Raw genomic sequence first — 19368 nt, forward strand, 5'->3', positions numbered from 1 at the left:
ATTTCTTCTTGGATTAATTTTGATAATTTGTGCCATTTCATCTAAGTTTAAAATATATTGGCATCAAATTATTTTTTTATTATTCTTTTGATGTCTGTAGGATCTGTAGTAATGTTCCTATTTTCATTCCTGATACTGGTAATTTATGCCTTTTTTTTTTTTCCTTTATCAATCTAGCCAGAGGTTTATCTGTGTTATCAGTCCTCCCCCAAAGAACCACCTTTTGGTTTCAGTGAGTGCATGAGAATGAGGAAGATTTAATTTTTATTATTATAATTTTTTTTTGCGGTACGCAGGCCTCTCACTGTTGTGGCCTCTCCCTTTGCGGAGCACAGGCTCCAGACGCGCAGGCTCAACGGCCATGGCTCACGGACCTAGCCGCTCCGCGGCATGGGGGATCTTCCTGGACCGGGGCACGAACCCATGTCCCCTGCATCGGTAGACGGACTCCCAACCACTGCGCCACCAGGGAAGCCCTTGCTTCTGTATTCTAACTCTTAGCACCATTAACATTTTTTGTGTTGTTGGCCTACTTTCTTGCTTCAGGTGTTACTGGAAAATGTTGATTCTTTGTGCAGAATGAAATGTGGCACAATGCACTTTCTTTCAATGTTTTTCCCCCTGTATATTTTGACTTTAGAGTTCGGGGGATTAGGGAATTGGTTGTTTTAGACTTTTTTTCAGTATAATTTCAGTGTATATTAAGGGCTCAATAAATAGTAGCAGTTACAATAAATAGCTACCCTCGTGTATACTATTCCTAACTAGAGAAGACGTTCAATAACCATTTGCTTTTCTTTATTGGGGGAAGGAACAAGCCAATAAATGTTCATTTTATATGAAATGAAATTATTAGATATGCTATAAAATTGCTATTAGCATAATCTGTGAATTGGCTATTCTGGTAAACGATATTTTGAGTGATACAGAGTTATCATTTACAGCATAGATGGATTACTAGTTTTCAGAGTTAGAATGTAGTGAAATTGATAGTAAGGCTAGGATTGATGCTTCTGAAGTGTCTGGATAGGACATCACATCTCAAATGGCAGTCATGTTTTGGAATGGTACATTCAGTGAGAGAGGGTGGTTATTGGCTCAGGGCCTACCTTATCATGCTGTAAACTTTGCCTAAATTTCTTCTCAGAAAACAGTTACATAGGTTTTCTCAAAGTTTCTTTTCCCCTGTTTACAAATGTTTGAAATATACATGTCTTTTTCATGGAAAGTGTTTGGGTATGGGGTCTAATTGTGGAGACTTACGCTATTTTCATAAGGAAACAGTTCTGTTTTTGGTCTAGAAAATGGCCACAGGAGACCTCCTTTGGGAGGAGAGGTGTCATGGTTTGGGTTAGCTCTGATTTTTCGCCTTTAATTCATATTGATAGGTAAGAAAATTGGCTTTGAATAATTCTCATGTTATTCATGTCAGATGTTGGGGTTGATAGAATTAGTGATGAATAATCATTTAAAACTTTGATTTGTCACTAATAAGGAAGAAGGAAGAAGATAATTGAGGAATACATACATGGACTCTATAAGAATGTTAAGCTGTATGTATATAATTATTCCAAACTTGTAATTTTCCAAAAGTAAATTATATGGACCTTTGGTAGAATGAAGTTAAGTTGTGGTGATTTTTGTTTGTTTAGTTTATTAAAAGAGAAATTGATGGCCTTAATTTTTTAAAATTTTATGATTTTGCTTACAGTTTGGTACATTTATTCCCCTAAATGAAATGAATCACAGTGTTCAGTATCAAATCCATTCTGATGGGAACCACATTATCTTCATCTGATCTGAATGTCAGTCTCATAGCCCAAACAGTTTTTTAGAGATGATCCCTTTATCATCAGCTATCCCTATAATTAAAGCAAGCTATACATTTTTGTTTTTATTAGTTTATTTGCAGGATATCTATATAAGATTGACATTTTTATATAAAATAAAAATTAAAACTCCCAAACAAAAAACTTTTGGACCTAAATCAGTTTTAATCCTGAAATCTGCCTAGAGAATTAATGCCAGTATTGGTATTTATTTAGCTCCATGTCTGTAATACTGTAGATTAACACTTTATTTCTCTAATGGGATTATGTACGTTAATTATGGTCTAACCAGTTTTTCTACTAAGTACAGATTAGTTTATATATGAAAGTCAATGTTTAGAATCTAGGTCATACTTAGTCTTGTATATTGGCTTTGCCACTGACTAATGGTGGACTATGTTTTATATAAAAAGTACTTATTAGGCCTATTTATAATTCCTCTCTCACCCCAATTACTTTATCAACATTCTTTCCACATGATGTATATCAGAAACTGGTCCTTTGCATTTTTGGCTTCCTCTACAGATAAGTGTTCTTCTTTTCCCTTGGCTTCTCTTCCTCTTAATTAGACCTGTTGAGTGCTCTGGTTTCCTATTTTATTAAGTTGCCCTAGTGTAGGTCTTTCTAGACCTCAGAATTTGTTTGTGGTCTTTTTCTGAGAGTGATCTTTAGCCTTTTTGTGCTTAAGTGGGACAGACAGATGGATCAGACTTGTAAGTGCATTCTCCAGGACAAATCAAGCCAAAAAAGATCTTGATAGTCAACCTAAGATTAGGTCTTTGGACTTGTCAGAGAGCAAGAAAGTTGTTTTTAACCCAGTTACTCCCTCTCCAGAGAATGAAGGGACCAATCTATACTATTTGTGAATTTTGTTTCTTTGATTTTGTTTGCATAGAGGACTCCTAAAAATGTTATGTTGCTGAATTTGTTGTTACTAAGAGTGGACAGAAGAGTGAAAATAGAAAACAAAAGGAGGATTGGAGTTTTTAAGGTTTAGTGCTTGTTCATTTTTCAAGTGACGTATAGGCATAAAAAGACCTGTGGTTTCCATTACTCTCAGTATTCTGTTACTTAGTTTTATAATATTATACCCAGAAATTTATTGCTGAGGTTTCAAATGAGAAAATCTTTTGTGATGAAATGAGTGACATAATGTACTTACATCACCTCCTCACAGTTACAGATCATCACTTTCTGACAGACTGCTAATCTACAAAATATGGTTTCTTTAACAAGCAAAATGCTAGTCAATAGCTGTTAAGTGAGAGTAATCTGGGTATAAAAAAAGTGATTTAAAAAAAAAAGCCAGAATAACCCTCTTTCTGTTTTGAGGGATAAGTCCCATAACACTCTGAGTTTAGGCCCAGTCTTGTTCTTCATCTTTACCTTAGAGGCTATGTGGTTGGAGAAGAAGAAGAAACCTCAGAGTGTGATAGACTTGGGTTTGGATCCCAGCTCTACCTTTTACTAGCTCTTGGCCACCAGCATGTTACTTAGCCTGCCTGAATCTCAGTTCCTTCATTTAATCCAAAATGAAGGAAGGAGTGAGTATAGGGATAAACTATTGGTATAAATTTTGAATGGAATAATGTATATAAAATGATAAATGCAATGAAAGTAGTTTTCTTGCTCTGACTGGTGATACCAAAATATTAATATACTGAACTTGAGCATAAGGGAAACTCTAAGGAGAAAAGTGTCAATATTAAACTCATTTGTTTTGTACTCCTATATCTTGTGGGAAAACCTGGAGTGCTAAACAGATGGCAGTGGAATATTTTATCATTCTTTTGAATCTTCTTCTTAAGTATTGCAAATGATCACAAACTTAACAGAAAGTTAAAGTTCTTTTCTGAGTAAATTTTTAATGACAAGGTATTTGGCATCAGATTATGTTTCTGTAGAAATTAAGCAGTGTTTTCAGTGAAGGGTTATTTCTTAGCAGGATCATGCTGAAGGAATAGATTTCTGAGAAAGGATCCTTACTTAAGTTAAAAATTTTTACTTGGGGCTTCTCTGGTGGCGCAGTGGTTCAGAGTCTGCCTGCCGATGCAGGGGACACGGGTTCGTGTCCTGGTCCAGGAAGATCCCCCATGCCACGGAGCGGCTGGGCCCGTGAGCCGTGGCCGCTGAGCCTGCGCGTCCGGAGCCTGTGCTCCGCAATGGGAGAGACCACAACAGTGAGAGGCCCGCGTACTGCAAAAAAAAAAATTTTTTACTTATGACAAAGATATCACTGATATGCTTCTAATAAATGCAAGGGGAGTTATTTGCTTTTTTGCAACAATAAGACTCTTTTAAGTGGAAAGAACAAGTTGACCTTTGCAGTTGCATGAAAGACTTAAACATGCAGTAAGTTCCATGGAATTAACATCAAAATTATATATGTAGAATTGTTAAGTTTTCGGAAGTTTTTACCCCACGGGAGAGTAGTACAGCATTTTTGGGTGGGGGGCAGATTTGTTAATATTTACTTAATGCCCTTCACAAATACAGAGTGACTCTTGGTTTAGGATTATGAAAACGTATTACTATTTCTAACTTGGTTCATTTAGAAAATCATCTTGATTTTTCTTTTTTCAATTAAGAAGTCTGGTGTTTTTTTGTTTGTTTGTTTCCCTCTTTGGCTCAAAGATCCCAAAGAGACACATTCCAGTATTTTACCAGCTTCAACACCTTCAGGTTCTGAGCCATTTAAGTCCAGCAATAAGTTCCTTATTTCTGTTACCATTTCAGGAATAGCAGATGCCATGGGCAGTGTCTAGTCTCCCCCATCTTTTCTGAAAAATTGTCAGGAAGAGAATAAACATTTATTAAGCATGTATTATTATGAGCTAGAAAATGTACTTTATGTACAGTGTACCTTTTAATCCTCATATCAACCCTCTGAAGTAGGGATTATTAGCTCAGTTTTACAAATAAGGCCACCAAGTCAACAGGTAAAATGACCTGTATGTAGCTTGTACATTGGCTTAAGACTCATAGCTAAAATTTAAACCCAGGTCAGTTTCCATTTCTCATGCTGCTCCCAGCTATCAGAAGTATAGAAATTATTTACTTACCTCTAGATGAGAACTTAATAAGAGAAAAAAACTCATAAGCATAAAAGATCATCCTTCATTTTGTTCCCAAAATAGGAATTCTCCCTAGGGCGAAATCCATCTTGCTCTTGCATCTATTTAAATGTAATCCTCATTCTTAGACTGCAGATACAGTAGTCACCTCTTACCTACAGTTTCACTTTCCATGGTTTCATTGACCCACAGTCAACTGTGGTCAGAAAAAATTTTTTTAATGGAATATTCCAGAAATAAGCAATTCATAAATTTTAAATTGTACGCTGCTCTGAGTAGCACAATGGAATCTCGTACCTTTCTGCTCCATCCCACCCAGAATGTGAATCATCCCTTTGTCCCGTGTATCCTCCCTGTTAGTCATCTAATAGCCCTCTCAGTTATTAGATCAACTGTCCTGATATCACAGTGCTTGTGTTCAAGTGACCTTCATTTTTTTTTTAATAATGGCCCCAAAGAGCAAGAGTAGTGATGCTGGCAATTCATATTTGCTGAAGAGAAGCCTTTAAATGCTTCCTTTGAGTGAAAAAGTGAAAGTTCTCAACTTCGTAAGGAAAGAAAACAATCATGCTGAGGTTACTAAAATCTACAGTAAGAATGAATATTCGCGAAATTGTGAAGAAGGAAATAGAAACTTATGCTAGTTACGCTGTCACCTCAAACTACAAAAGTTTGGCCACCGTTTGTGTGATGAGTACTTAGTTAAGATGGAAAAGGCATTAAATATGTACAATAAGATATTTTGAGAGAGAGAGTATGCATAACTTTTATTACAGTATATTGTTATAATTGTTCTATTTTATTATTAGTTATTATTGTTCATCTCTTACTGTGCCTAATTTACAAATTAAGCTTTATCAGAGGTATGTACGTTTAGGAAAAAACATAGTATATGTAAGGTTTGGTACTGTCTCCGGTTTCAGGTATCCACCGGGGCTCTTGGAACGAATTCACCAAAGATAAAGGGGGACTGCTATAGTTTTACACAATTTTTCTTTCTTTAATTTTTAGAAGCAATCTTAAGCCTTAAGAGTACTGTATAAATACTGTATTTTTAGAATTATAAAATTATGCTTTTTTTCAATTAAAAATCTTGGGAGGGATTGAAAATATATTTTAGACTCCTTTTGAATTTTTCTGTCCTCCTCTCCTTTCTAGGCCATGTCATTAGCCGCTGGGGATAAAATTTAATTATGCCAAAGCTAAGCACTTCGCATTAACAAGCCTAAAGTGGGGAGAGAAGATAGAATAAAGCTATTAGGAGTATCAAGGAAGAAATTAAGAGAAACTAGTCCTTGGGTTTGGTAAATCTGCTACTAGCAGAAGCATCTCAGGACTTTTGATCTCTCATCCTGTCCTCTCAGGCATAGTAGATGCACTCTGATCTTGTTTTGTTGTTAACTGGAATTGACTCAATTCACTTGACATTTAAATGAACATTTTTTTGCATGGTGTATTTACTTGGACTAAAGTCCAGAGCACTCAGATCATGTTTCTGTCAGCAATTGTATATTCCTACCAAACTTATTGGCATTAGAGGCATTTAAAGGGGTGAGGAAAAACAGAGTAACAAGTATTATATAGTATTGGTGTACTGTCACTGAAGACATCTCAAATGAGGTAGAGCACTTTTTTCTTCCCTTTTTTTTTTGTGGTAAAATATTCATAACGTAAAATTTACTATTTCTTCATTTTTAAGCGTATAATTGAGTGACATTACATACATCCACAGTGTTGTGCAACCTTCACCACTATCCATTTCCAGAACTTTTTCATCATCCCAAACAGAAACTCTGTACCCATTAAGCAATAACTCCCCATTTCCTCTTCCCTTCAGTCCCTATAACCTCTAGTATACTTTCTGTCTCTGTGAATTTACCTATTCTGTGTATTTCATATAAATAGTAGAGTCGTAGAATATTTGTCTTTTTATGTCTGGCTTATATCTCTTGTCATAGTGTTTTCAAATTTCATCCATGTTGTAGCATATCTCAGAATTTCATTCCTTTCTAAGGCTGAATAATATTCCATTATATTTATGTACCACATTTTGTTTATCCATCATCTGTCAGTGGATACTTTGGATGCTTCCACCTTTTGGCCACTGTGACTAATGCTGCTATGAACATTGGTGTACAAGTGTCTGCTTAAGTCCTTGCTTTCAGTTTTTCTAGGTCTATACCCTGGAATGGAATTGCTGGATCACATGGTAATTCTATGTTTAACTTTTTGAGGGACTGCCACACTGTTTTCCACAGTGGCTGCACCATTTTACAGTCCCATCAGCCATGCAAGAGGGTTCCAATTTCTCCACATCCTGGCCAACACTTGTTATTTTCAGGTTTTTGCAGTCCCATCAGCCATGCAAGAGGGTTCCAATTTCTCCACATCCTGGCCAACACTTGTTATTTTCAGGTTTTTGTTGTTGTTTTGATAATAGTCTTCCTAATGGGTGTGAAGTGGTATCTCATTGTGGTTTTTGATTTACATTTCCCTATTGGCAGTGATGTTGAGCATCTTTCATGTGCTTATTAGCCATTTGTATATCTTATTTGGAGAAATATCTATTTAAAGTCCTTTTTCCAGTTTTTAAATGGGTTGTTTGTTTTGTTGTAGTTGTTGAGTTGCGGGAGCTCTTTAAATATTATAGATGTTAATCCCTTTTCAGGTATATGATTTACAAATATTGTCTCTCATTCTGTGTGTTGTTTTTTCACTCTCTTGATAGTGTCTTTTGAAGCAGAAAAGTTTTTAATTTTGATGAAGTCTAATTTGTCTATTTTTTCTTCTGTTGCCTGTGCTTTTGCTGATTTCACATCTAAGAGGTCATTGCCAAATCCAACGTGATGAAATATAATGAAATACATTGAAATGTAATGAAATATTTCATTATATTGGTAAATCCAATATAATGAAAATGTTCTAAGTGTTTTATGTTTTTAGCTCTTAATATTTATATCTTTGATCCATTTTGAGTTAATTTTTGTGTGTGGTTATAAGGTAACGGTCTAACTTCATTCTTTCACATGTGGACATCTAGTTTGCTCAACACCGTTGAAAAGGTTGCTCTTTCCTTGCTGAATAGACTAGACATTCTTGTCAAAAATCATTTGACCATATATGCAGAGAGAACACTTATTTTTTTAATTTCTTTATTATTATTTTTTAATTTTTATTTATTTATTTAATTTTGGCTGCGTTGGGTCTTCATTGCTGCATACGGGCTTTTTCTAGTTGCGGTGAGCGGGGGCTACTCTTCGTTGTGGTACGTGGGCTTCTCACTGAGGTGGCTGCTTCTCTTGTTGCGGAGCACGGGCTCTAGGCGCACGGGCTTCAGTAGTTGTGGCATGAGGGCTCAGTAGTTGTGGCACGAGGGCTCAGTAGTTTTGGCTCACGGGCTCTAGAGCGCAGGCTCAGTAGTTGTGGCTCACTGGCTTAGTTGCTCCATGGCATGTGGGATCTTCCCAGACCAGGGCTCAAACCCGTGTCTGCTGTATTGGCAGGTGGATTCCCAAACACTGCGCCACCAGGGAAGTCCCAAGAACACTTTTTTAAAAAATGAAACATATGACAATGTAAACTTCTATGTCTGTGCTTCAACATCTCTCCTTAAAGAAAGATGAGCTCCTTGCAATAGTGATTAATTAAATTAATATGGAACATCAGTTGAATTGAACTTACTGTGGATAGTGTATAAACTGGATGGATGTTTGAAGTTCTTAGTGTGACAACAGAGTCTCTTAAAGAAACGCATTTCCTGAAAAGTTTTTTGTACAAACCAAGGAAGATAACCAAAAGGAAGATAATAAAAAAGGCCAGAGAAATTCCCATTGTCCTAGGTCATGAGATAGTAGTCAGAGCATCCTTCTCATAACTTGGAAAATGTAGAACTTGCACATTACCGTACTCCACAGCCCTCCAAACAGATTGTCTGTGTGCAGGAGGTTTTTGTGTTAGTGAATGATTGCATTCAAGTCAGTGAAAGTTATTAACCTGTGTGTCCTCTGACGTATTCTTGAGGGGTTTATCAGTTTGTGAATGGATCTAAATGTTCACAGTTGAAGATTAAAGGAATATAAAAATAGGTGTAGTTCAGTAAGTGAAATGCATTCATTATCCCCCCTTAGTAATCTTTTTTCTTAAAAGAACTTTTGAACGGGTTTTTTTGTTTTTCTGAAACAGTAGAATAAGAGGATAAGCTGAGTGAACAGAGAAACTAGGGTAACAGATAAAAGGGGGGGAAACCTTTTCAAAAACAGATAATCCCTTTCCATAAAAGAAAAAAACAAGGATGGTGGTTGATAAAATTATCAATAAAAGTAAATTGGAAAACAGCCTCATAAAACTAAGCAAAATAAAAATGTAATTAGAATATATTATGAGGACTCAACCCATAAAAGAGAATTGTGAAGATGAAAAGTGATAATTAGTATTAGAGTCCAATCAGTGATTTGTATCAAGGATCCAGTTAGAATAAACTGAACTTCACAGGCCTATGGTTGAATGGGTTTACATAGCTGGAAGGTTTGCTACCTATAAAGCAATAAAGTTTACTTTTATGTAAATCCTCAAAAGAGATTTGAGGTGCCTTGCAAAATTAAACACATATAAAATGGGTCAAAAGAGTAATTTTATAAAAGAAAGCCTATAAGAAAATATGCTGCTAAATAGATATTATCCTTCATAAAGTCACCTTATTAGGGAAAACTTACTGCAATACCTCTGTCATTTCTTAGAATTTTAGGAATTCCTTTGGAACTGTTTCCACAGCCAGTTTATAAACCCACAAGAAAACCTGCTTCATTACTTCTAGTAGTCACACCTGTTTTTTAACCTGTCTCAAATTCCCCTCTTAGTTGCTGGTTGCTCTCAATAACTGCCCCCTACACCTTACATTAAATTCATCATCTGTTGATGAAAATGTGCCACCAGGGAGGATATATATCTAGAACAATGTGCTCTTGACTCTGAAAGTAATTTTGAAAGAAGAATTTCAGATACGTTTTGAGTAATGATTGCATTACTGGAATAAGTATCAATATATATTACCTCGGGAGTGATTGTTTTGAATGGGAGAAGGCTCACTTGGATGGTAAATTTTATTACATTTGCTTTTAAAAGGTGTTATTTGGGGAGAGGGTGGGGAAAAAATAAAAGGCATAATACAATTTGATTGTTTTAACTTCAGGATTGTTTTGTTTTGTTTTGGAGGTTTTTGGTTTATTTTTCTGTTGTTTTGGGGTAGTTGTCTTTTAGAGGGAACTTACTTAGGAATAGATTCATTGATCCTTAGGTAGAAATACTTCTTTATTAGTTTGTTTCTTTAACTGAACAAAGCTATCCTTTTTTTAATTGAGCTATTTTTGATGGCATCCCTAATATAAAAATTTTCTCACATGTTTACACTTCTATTTTCTTTAGCCCAACATATCAGCCTATGTGTTAACTCTGATTTCCTAAGAGTTTTTTTTTTTTTTTTTTGGTTGCAGGGAGGGCCGCAGGCTTTCTCTAATTGCGGCGAGCCAGGCTTCTCTTTGTTTTGGTGCACGGGCTTCTCTTGTGGCGGAGCACGGGCTCTAGGAGCGCGGGCTTCAGTATTTGTGGCAGCGGGCTCAGTAGTCTTGGCTCATGGGCTCTAGAGCGCAGGCTCAGTAGTTGTGGCGCACAGGCTTAGTTGCTCTGCTGCATGTGGAATCTTCCCAGATCAGGGATCAAACCCATGTCCCCTCCACTGGCAGGCAGATTCTTAACCACTGGACCACCAGGGAAGTCCCTCCTAAGAGTTTTAATGCATGGTAGTACTAAGCCAGTACTATAATACCAAAAGATCAGTGCTTTTGGTAGAACTGGTTTTCTCATCAAGACTATAAAATTGATAGCCATAGTATAGTTAAAATATTTCTGAGCAATCCTTAATTTGGAAGGCTTTTATTATAACTTATTGCTGATAAAAAGACTGTTCTGGCATTACATTGGCCTCTAAATGGGAAGGATTTTTAAGCAGTTTAATTAAAGGATCACCTGATCTAGGTAATGAAATAATTCTGTAGGTGCATATATATGATACTTGCGTGCTATTTAAATATTCTGTTATAGATCAGTTTAAAAACTTTTTCATCTGATAAAATTACTCAATTGGAAAAGAATAAATTAGCGATGATAGAGGAAACAAGAATCCAAAATAGTGGTAATTGTTAATGGGTTTAAAGTAGCTCATTTAGTATTCTATCTACTTTTGTGTATGATTAAAAAAATCCTTAATAAAGTTAAATTTAAAAATCAGATGGGGAAAACTGACCAAATACCAACAAAGTTATTTTATTTTTAAAAGGGCGCTTAAATTTAAAGGTCTTTTTTTAGTCTTTTCATTTCCATTTGAGAATGTAATCTTTATTTTAGCTCCTCTTACTGCTTTTCCTTAAACTTAAGAATTTCTTACACTACCTCCCTCAAGAAATGAAATACAGTTTCCCCAGCCGAGCATACTTTTGAAGTGGTCTCTGTATGTTAGGGAAGAATTAAAAAAGAAATAATACTCCAGTGTATTATCTTCTTGTGGATTAAAGTTCTTTGTATTAGTTGAGATAAATACTCTCAAGGCTGTTATTTTTAGATATATATTTGTATTATATATTACCTGTGTTAGGTTTATACATTACTTTTAGGCAGCCTATTTATTTATCTACACTTAGTTTCTAAGCTTTGATTTCTTTTATGTCATTTCTGTATCCCAGTAGAGTTTTCACTGATTTTAGATTCATCCTCTGAATTGCAGTAATATATGGTTTGTTCCTAGATCACTAGGAAATTTAAATGATTTCTTAATAAAACCCAATTCCATGTCCTCCATATTACACAGTGAGTGATAGAAATAATTCATCACCAGTGTTTATGGTCTTTGTTTTCCATTGCCAGGCATAAAAGCATTCAAATGTAAGCCAGATTTTTTGTGTGATTAAATATCATGTAATATTAGTTGCATCAGTAAAATTACTAAAATGAATCTTTTTTAATATCCCACGCCATTTTCAACATGGATAAACTTGTTTTCAAAATAGTCCTAACATAAGAGCTATCTTTGATTCATTATTTCTTTTCTGCTTACACATTCTCTGAATGTTCGCTTTACCATGGGGATAATGGCCACTGAGAACAAGACAAATGATAATAGAGTTAAGCTGTGTAGGGAAGATGTAGGTTAAACGTAATGGATAAAACCTGCTGGGTCAGGGAACTCTAATAGTTGGTTACCTAGGCAGATCATGAGGTGATTGTGATTCTTTAAATCACTGGGAACATTTGTTTGCTTTCACAGTCGTATGAAAGAATCAGATTCAGATAATTATAATTGTTATGGCATAATTGTTACAGCATTATGGTAGGGGACCAAATTAAGTGACTACGTAATGGTTCCTTTATTTCCTAAATGTTTTTTATCCACCCCCTCAGTTTTTCCTTGAGATGAATAGAACAACAACATTATCTAGGATACTCTGTGGTTGTTGAAGAATGGATTTTTCCACCTGGATTTCCAATTCATTAAGTACTTAAATTCTATTTCTTTAAGACTTTTTGAGGAGGGGAATTCCCTGGGAGTCCAGTGGTTAGGACTCCGTGCTCTTACTGCTGAGGGCTTGGGTTCAATCCTTGGTCAGGGAAGTATCAGTAAGATCCCACAAGCTGTGCGGCACAGCAAAAAAAAAAAAAAAAAAAAAGGCTCTTTGAAGAGGACAGTCAAACCATTTCAGTTAGATGGAGAACTTATGTGGAAGTATCTAATCTCAAGTATACACTAGAGGTTGCACACCAGTGACCCATGGGCACACCTCAGACCACAGACCCATAGTTTGGCTCAAATAGAGTTTGTTGGTTTTTTAAATTGAGTCAGTAGTTAAAAATTGGGGGATTCCAAGTATAAAAATCTGGGCTGGTTGTTATCACATAAATGGCAACAATCGGCTCTCATTCCCACCGGGGAGTCAGCTACATCTGATAGCTACTTCCCCCTTTAGGCCAAGACATGTACCAACACTTAGACCATTTCTCACATTAATTAACTTGCCTGACCCTGATAGAGGTGTTTGGAACATATTACCTGAATCTGAGTTTCAGAAAGTTTGGTAAACGTTATAGTACCTTGAGATGCTGGTTATAAAAATGAATTATCCGTATAATCCTGAGTAAATGATACATATATATATTTTTTTAATAGATTTATTATTTATTTTGTTTTTGGCTATGTTGGGTCTTTGTTGCTGCACAAGGGCTTTCTCTAGTTGCAGCGAGCAGGGGCTACTCTTCATTGCAGTGCGCGGGCTTCTCATTGCATGGCTTCTTGTTGCAGAGCACGGGCTCTAGGTGTGCAGGCTTCAGTAGCTGTGGCACTCAGGCTCAGTAGTTGTGGCTCACAGGCTCTAGAGTGCAGGCTCAGTAGTTGTGGCACATGGGCTCAGTTGTTACACAGCATGTGGGATCTTCTCGGAACGGGGCTTGGACCCATGTCCCCTCCATTGGCAGGCAGATTCTTAGCCACTGCGCCACCAGGTAAGTCCCATGCATATTTTTTAAGAAGACTTCCTGGGCTGGGTTAATTGGCCCCGTTTCTGTCCCTCTGTACCTCCTTAGTCACATTGTATTGTGGATCTTCTAAAATTTATTATAAATATCTAATTGTATATCCCTGTAGTGCACTACGAGCTCCTTCAGGCCAAAGACCATGAGTTATTTTGTTTTCTGTTCTTAGCATCTAGCACCTGTACACAGTAGGCATCCAAATGTCTGTTATATTATTCTAACTTTAGTACAGGCATTTGAGTGTGATGATCTGTTCTTATTTGGTGGAAAAATTATATACTAGCTATTTCTTTTTTTTTTTTAATTACAAGCAGCTTCTTTGGTTAAAGAGGATTTTTAAAGTTATTTCAATAATTTTCAGTTTTCCGCATTTTAAGTTGAAAACAATAGCCGAAATACACATTCCTAGTAAGCATACAGGTTCTCAGAGGGAAAATTTTGAGTTAGGTAATTTTTTTCATTTTATTTTAAAATAAACATTCTTTTAATACTCTTGGTAATTTTTAAAACAAATCTTTTAATTACCATTTAATTTTACTTTTGCAATAAATTGAGACTGGCAGTCTTTCAGACTCTACTTGTTTACTTATTTACATGTCTAGCCATGTGGGAGTTGGTTTTATTTTATATTACTGAAAGTGTTGAATGGTATCTAGCTTTTGTATTTTAGGTAAATTAAAATTGAGGTAGTTTTTAGAATTTTTCAATATCTCTTTTTAGATCATTTATGATCTCTTATGTTAGAGAGAAAATTTTTGACTATGTCTGTAATATTGCGTTGGGGTTTTCAAATAGTTGTGAAAAGTAGAAAAAGTCCTCTGGTGTCTGTTTATATGGGAATGGAAAGATTTAATATAAAGTTTCCTTAATGAAAATGTGAATTATTATCTTTGCTAGTTACAGTCTCAGAGAGCTAAGATCACTTAGCCTAAATAAATAGAGAACACTGATGTTGATCACATTCATAGCATAAAAGCAAATAACTATTCTTGAGTGGTTGGGTTGGATTTTTGCTTTTCAAAGTGTGATTGGTAGTGCTGGTTTCTCCTAGTTGTAATGTTTTTAGAAATTTTCAACATTGTATTTAGTCGTTTTTGCTCTTCCATTTAGTACCATCTCCCTTTCACAAAAAATCCAGAAGTTGGAGAAATCTAACCGTATGTTTTCAAAAACCTAAATGTCTTGAGGAAAAATGACTCCCTATAAAGTTAAACACAATTCATATCTTAAAAGTATCAATATCTTGGGCTTCCCTGGTGGTGCAGTGGTTGAGAGTCCGCCTGCCAATGCAGGGGACACGGGTTCGTGCCCCGGTCCAGGAGGATCCCACATGCCGTGGAGCGGCTGGGCCTGTGAGCCATGGCCACTGAGCCTGCGCGTCCGGAGGCTGTGCTCTGCAACGGGAGAGGCCACACAGTGAGAGGCCCAGGTACTGCAAAAAAAAAAAAAAAAAAAAAAGTATCAGTATCTTGAAAGGATTTATGTATCTTCAAGTCAGTTATCTTACTAGACTAGGTAGTTTCTTTAACTTTATGAAAGTAGAGTAGTATGACTCCATTTACTGAGGGCAAATATACACTCACAGAATCAAAATAAATTTTTACCCTCTATTTCATATTTAGACATCTGGTTAGATTTTTAGTAGGGTGATGTTGGTTTTTTATTTTTATCAAGATTACAAAATTAGGTGTTAGAAGGGTAGAAAAGTAGGTAGATAGGTACAGGTAGACTTAGTTTAAGATGAGACTGCTCTGGTATATTCTTGTATCCTTTATTAGTCTGTTTCACTTACTATAGTTCAATTCTAAACGCTGTTTACCAGTTGCATTCAGTTTCTATCATATAAACCTGAAATGTGCTAGAAAAAATAAACTAAGACAAAAGAAATTTATTTTTCTGTTTGTCTTTTGACTTAACATTCAGGATCAGACTTGGCTTGTAATCCAGGCTCAGGGTACTGGAAAAGTTAAATAATGTATAATACTTAAGCTTATCTTCAATACCCTTGTTTTGTTGTGGCTAATTAGATGAATTTAAGTGATGGTCAGAGGCTTCTAAATAGGAGGCAGTAACTCCTATTAATACCAATTTCCAAATGGTATCTCTCTGTTCCAGCCCATCACAACAGTTTTAAAACCAGTTTTTGTTTTTGTTTTGTTTTGTTGCTTTGTTTTGTTTTTTAACAGGAGTGCCAGTGTAACTCCTTCAAGACTGGAGTGACACACTCTGCATCTGCATCTGCCTCATGTGAGTTCTCATTTTGGCAGCAGCATTCTGCTAGGCTGGAACCTCTGTAGAGGTTTGCCCTTCCTTTGTCTAAAATCTATAAACTACTACACAGTGTGTCTTGGTGGCAAAGGTAAAAAGTGCATGAGAATTCCAGACTTCCCTGCAGAAAGTTTTCAGCTCACCTAAAGGGACTGTCTCCTCTAATCCAGATTCTATCTTGTATGAACAAATTCTACTCAGAACAGCCCACAACTTTCACCCCCACAACATGCAGCTGATATTTTTTGAAGAACTGTTTTTCCCTCGCAGATTATGGAGTAAAGAATATCTTTAAATGCTCTCAGTAGCTTCAGCTTTCAAAGCTTTGGTTGTTCTCTTTATAGTCTGGTTACGTAACCTGAGAACACTGTGTGCTGCCCTGGTGCCTGAAGCAGTCCTCTTTTTTGGACTCTGGCCCTTAAAATAACCTCTTCCTTTGTCTTTGGATATTGGGTAAATTAGAATAGGCCTGAGGACCTTCTTGAAAGAGAAATAAGCAGTGAATGTGTGAGGCTGTGTTTACTCTTGAAGCTATTGGCAGTGTTTTGGGTCAGTTGTGAGAACTGAGTTTGAAGCTATGCATCATTTACTTGCCAGTTTTGCCAGACAAACTGAAATTAGAGCCTTTGCAGCTGTGGAGGGCATATAGAGCTCTAGTCTGAGGTGATATATATGATTCCCCACAGATGTCCAGGCCGGCTTTGAAGGGCCTGGTTGATTAAAAAAGAAATTTTGCTATCTATCTGTTTATTTATTTAAGACATGATGGTACTTTGTAGGGTTCAGGAATTGTCATTTTTACCACCAGGTCAGAACAAATTGTGATTTTTCCCAAGGGACATTTAGAACAAAACATCTAGATTCATGCTCTGTGCAGCTGCAATTCTGCTTCTCCAGCCCTGGTTGTACTGTACATTTCTCTAGCAGCTGATTTAATGACCTGGGAGTTCGTGTTACTGAAATGATTATCCAGGAACCTTATGAGAAAATGTCAATACCTTGTAGGTCTTACTGATTAATATAGAGCTTAGTGAAATAGATAGTGTTGTCAGAGTGGAACTTGGACTCTCTTTGCTAAATCCATTCCCACCTGTGATTAGAGCAGTTTCTTTTGGACTAGTTGAAAAAATTGGAGGGAGAATAGTGTGTTTCAACACCCAAGCTTAAATGTTGATAGCCTACTTAATCTAGAAATTCATTTTTAACAGTGGCACTATATGCCACCACAGAAAGCTTTGGATGAGACTCAGGGAGACCGAAATTCTGGCTTCAGCTGATGTTTCTACATGCTGTATAACTTCAAGTTAGCAAATGGGGAAAATAACACTATTTTTTGGAAGCACCCTAAACTCATTGAGAAAAAGGAAATTTAAAGTATTTATTTCTGTAGGTGGAATTTCTAGAAAGCCATCTCAGTTGAACACTTAGAAGTTCTGCCTTGGAATAAACACAATGTGACAAGAGTATAGTGTTTTATTTTCTGTTATTCTATTCTTTATGGTGGCAAAATGGGGAATTGAGATCTCTGCCCTCACACATTTTTTTTCACCCAAAATTCTGAGTAAATTGATTTGGGTTTCAATCTGAATTGTCTCATAGAAATAGATTTTAATCACTATTACTCCATCACTTCCCTAACTAGGGAAAATTATTCATTTAGGGGCGAGCCTGGGTGGAGGGTGTTTAAGTTTTGTTTCTGTCTCCCATTCTTAAGGCATATCCAGCAAATTATCTTTCTGAAAAATTAATAATTGAAAACATTTTATATGGGCCAAATCCTGTGAGAATGAATGTCAATGGATTATCCAAATTACTGAGCTATACTGGAATTTTGTTCCATTAAATATTGTTTGACATAAGTGGGGCTTTGTTAGAACTGAGAAGTAATTTTTGTTTTATGAAAATTTTGTTAAAATGAAATTCACTTTCAATTGAGGTGGAAGCACGAGGTGGGGTGAGATATTCTTTTATACTCTCAAAATAATTCAAATTGACATCAGTGGATACCATGCTTTCCTGGTTTTATGATAATACACCAGCTCTTATTCTGTTAGCATGTATGAATATATAGCACTTGCTTTACCACAGTGTACATCATTCAAATTTAAGAATTCCACACTTGAGGATTCAAAAAAATTTGTGGGCAGGGATGGGTGAGGATGGGGTTGGAATTGATGGGAGGGGAAAAATATAGCCAGTTTTGAAAATGTTAGCCGGGGTTAGCATTAGCCTTAAATTATTATTACCCCTGAGACCACAGACGAAATGACAGCTTCTTTTGGCATTGTTCTGGTGAGATGAGACTTAAGCATCTCCTAAAGGACCTTAAAATTTTGAGGCTTATAAATATGACAAATGTTTATTAAAGGATTTTAAAATCTCACCTTGTTTTTTTTTTAATTTCAATTAAAAAGAATAGATAATACATTAATATGTCACAAGTTTTAAAGGTACAGAAGAAGGTACCTGAAAGTCTTCTTCCTTCCCCTATCTCTTAGTCACTCAGTTCCCTTCTGTGGAGGAAACCACTATTGCTGTTTTCTTTTATGTATTTCCAGAAATATTCTAAAGGATTGTTTTTGGAAAGGGAAAGTTGAATCATACTCATTAAAACATTAGCACTAACTTGGATAGGCAGACTAATTGCAATGAAGAATCAGTTTGAGCCATAGGCTATATATGTTAATTATAGGTAGAACTATAATAATAATAATAGTTTAATTATTATGAGACAAAAGAATAGGATGTTTGGGGGTGTTTTTTAATCCTCATTTGGCATTTAGCAAGATTGCAGGTATTTTTATTTTTAATATGGCTTACCCACCCTAGAGACTGATGGATGGTTGCCTACCTACATCTTTCATTTGGAAGAAATGTGTTTAAAGGAGCATTTTCTTTATACTAAACTGCAATGATGATTCTGAAAAGATTTTTCATTGTAGAAAACTTCAGACATATAATATTAGAGAGAAACCCCTATATTCCAAAATCCATTTTATTTCACCTGTAAAAAACTCATTTTTCTTCTTTGGCAGATAGGAGGTATATATATTTTATATATATTATACTTGCTCGTACTCATTCTTCCATAATCAGGTCTAATAAAATGAGTTATAATTCTTCAATGTCTAATTCCCAATTCATATCCAGATTTTCCTATCTCAGACATGTCTTCTTATGGTTGTTTTAGCACTAATAATTTGCAAAATGCAATTTTGATGGCTATGACATTGTCAGGGCTGATAAAGAAAACAAGTAAATCCTAACAAATGGAATCATGCTGATTGGAGAAGGAATTTAAAGTAACTACTAAGCCAGATAGGAATTCTAAAAATAGACTGGTCTTTAAAAAAAGAAAAAACAACTAATTTTGAAGGATTCCTACACCAATCATGCACAACAGTGAGGACTTCAACATACATAGATCTATCTAGTTTTATATTAATTATATTCTCATGGTTAATATCACAGCTGTGCATATTACATTATCCCACCTGCCTTTAGATTGTGGGCATGAAAGAATAAAGAGGAAAAAATTTGGGGATTAGGTTTCCTAAGAATGAAGGAACGCTTCTGAAATGCCTGATAATTCATTTTGTTGCTGCTCCTCCTACTATAATATG

General features: G+C 35.8%; 1 protein-coding gene across 7 annotated transcripts in view; it reads left to right on the top strand.

Annotated features, from left to right (window-relative positions):
• Window positions 1–19368, top strand: part of NT5C2 (5'-nucleotidase, cytosolic II) — a 149901-nt gene that overhangs the window by 111053 nt on the left and 19480 nt on the right. The window contains exon 1 of one of the 7 annotated variants that reach the window (XM_067709522.1): window positions 15672–15724. The exons of the other annotated variants lie outside the window; for them this stretch is intronic. The gene's annotated coding sequence lies outside the window, so the exon portion shown is untranslated. Of the gene's footprint in view, window positions 1–15671; window positions 15725–19368 lie in introns of those variants that run through there. 7 annotated transcript variants of the gene reach the window in all.

This window comes from Pseudorca crassidens, chromosome 16 (assembly GCF_039906515.1).
Source record: "Pseudorca crassidens isolate mPseCra1 chromosome 16, mPseCra1.hap1, whole genome shotgun sequence".
In the NCBI taxonomy this organism is placed as follows: domain Eukaryota; kingdom Metazoa; phylum Chordata; class Mammalia; order Artiodactyla; family Delphinidae; genus Pseudorca; species Pseudorca crassidens.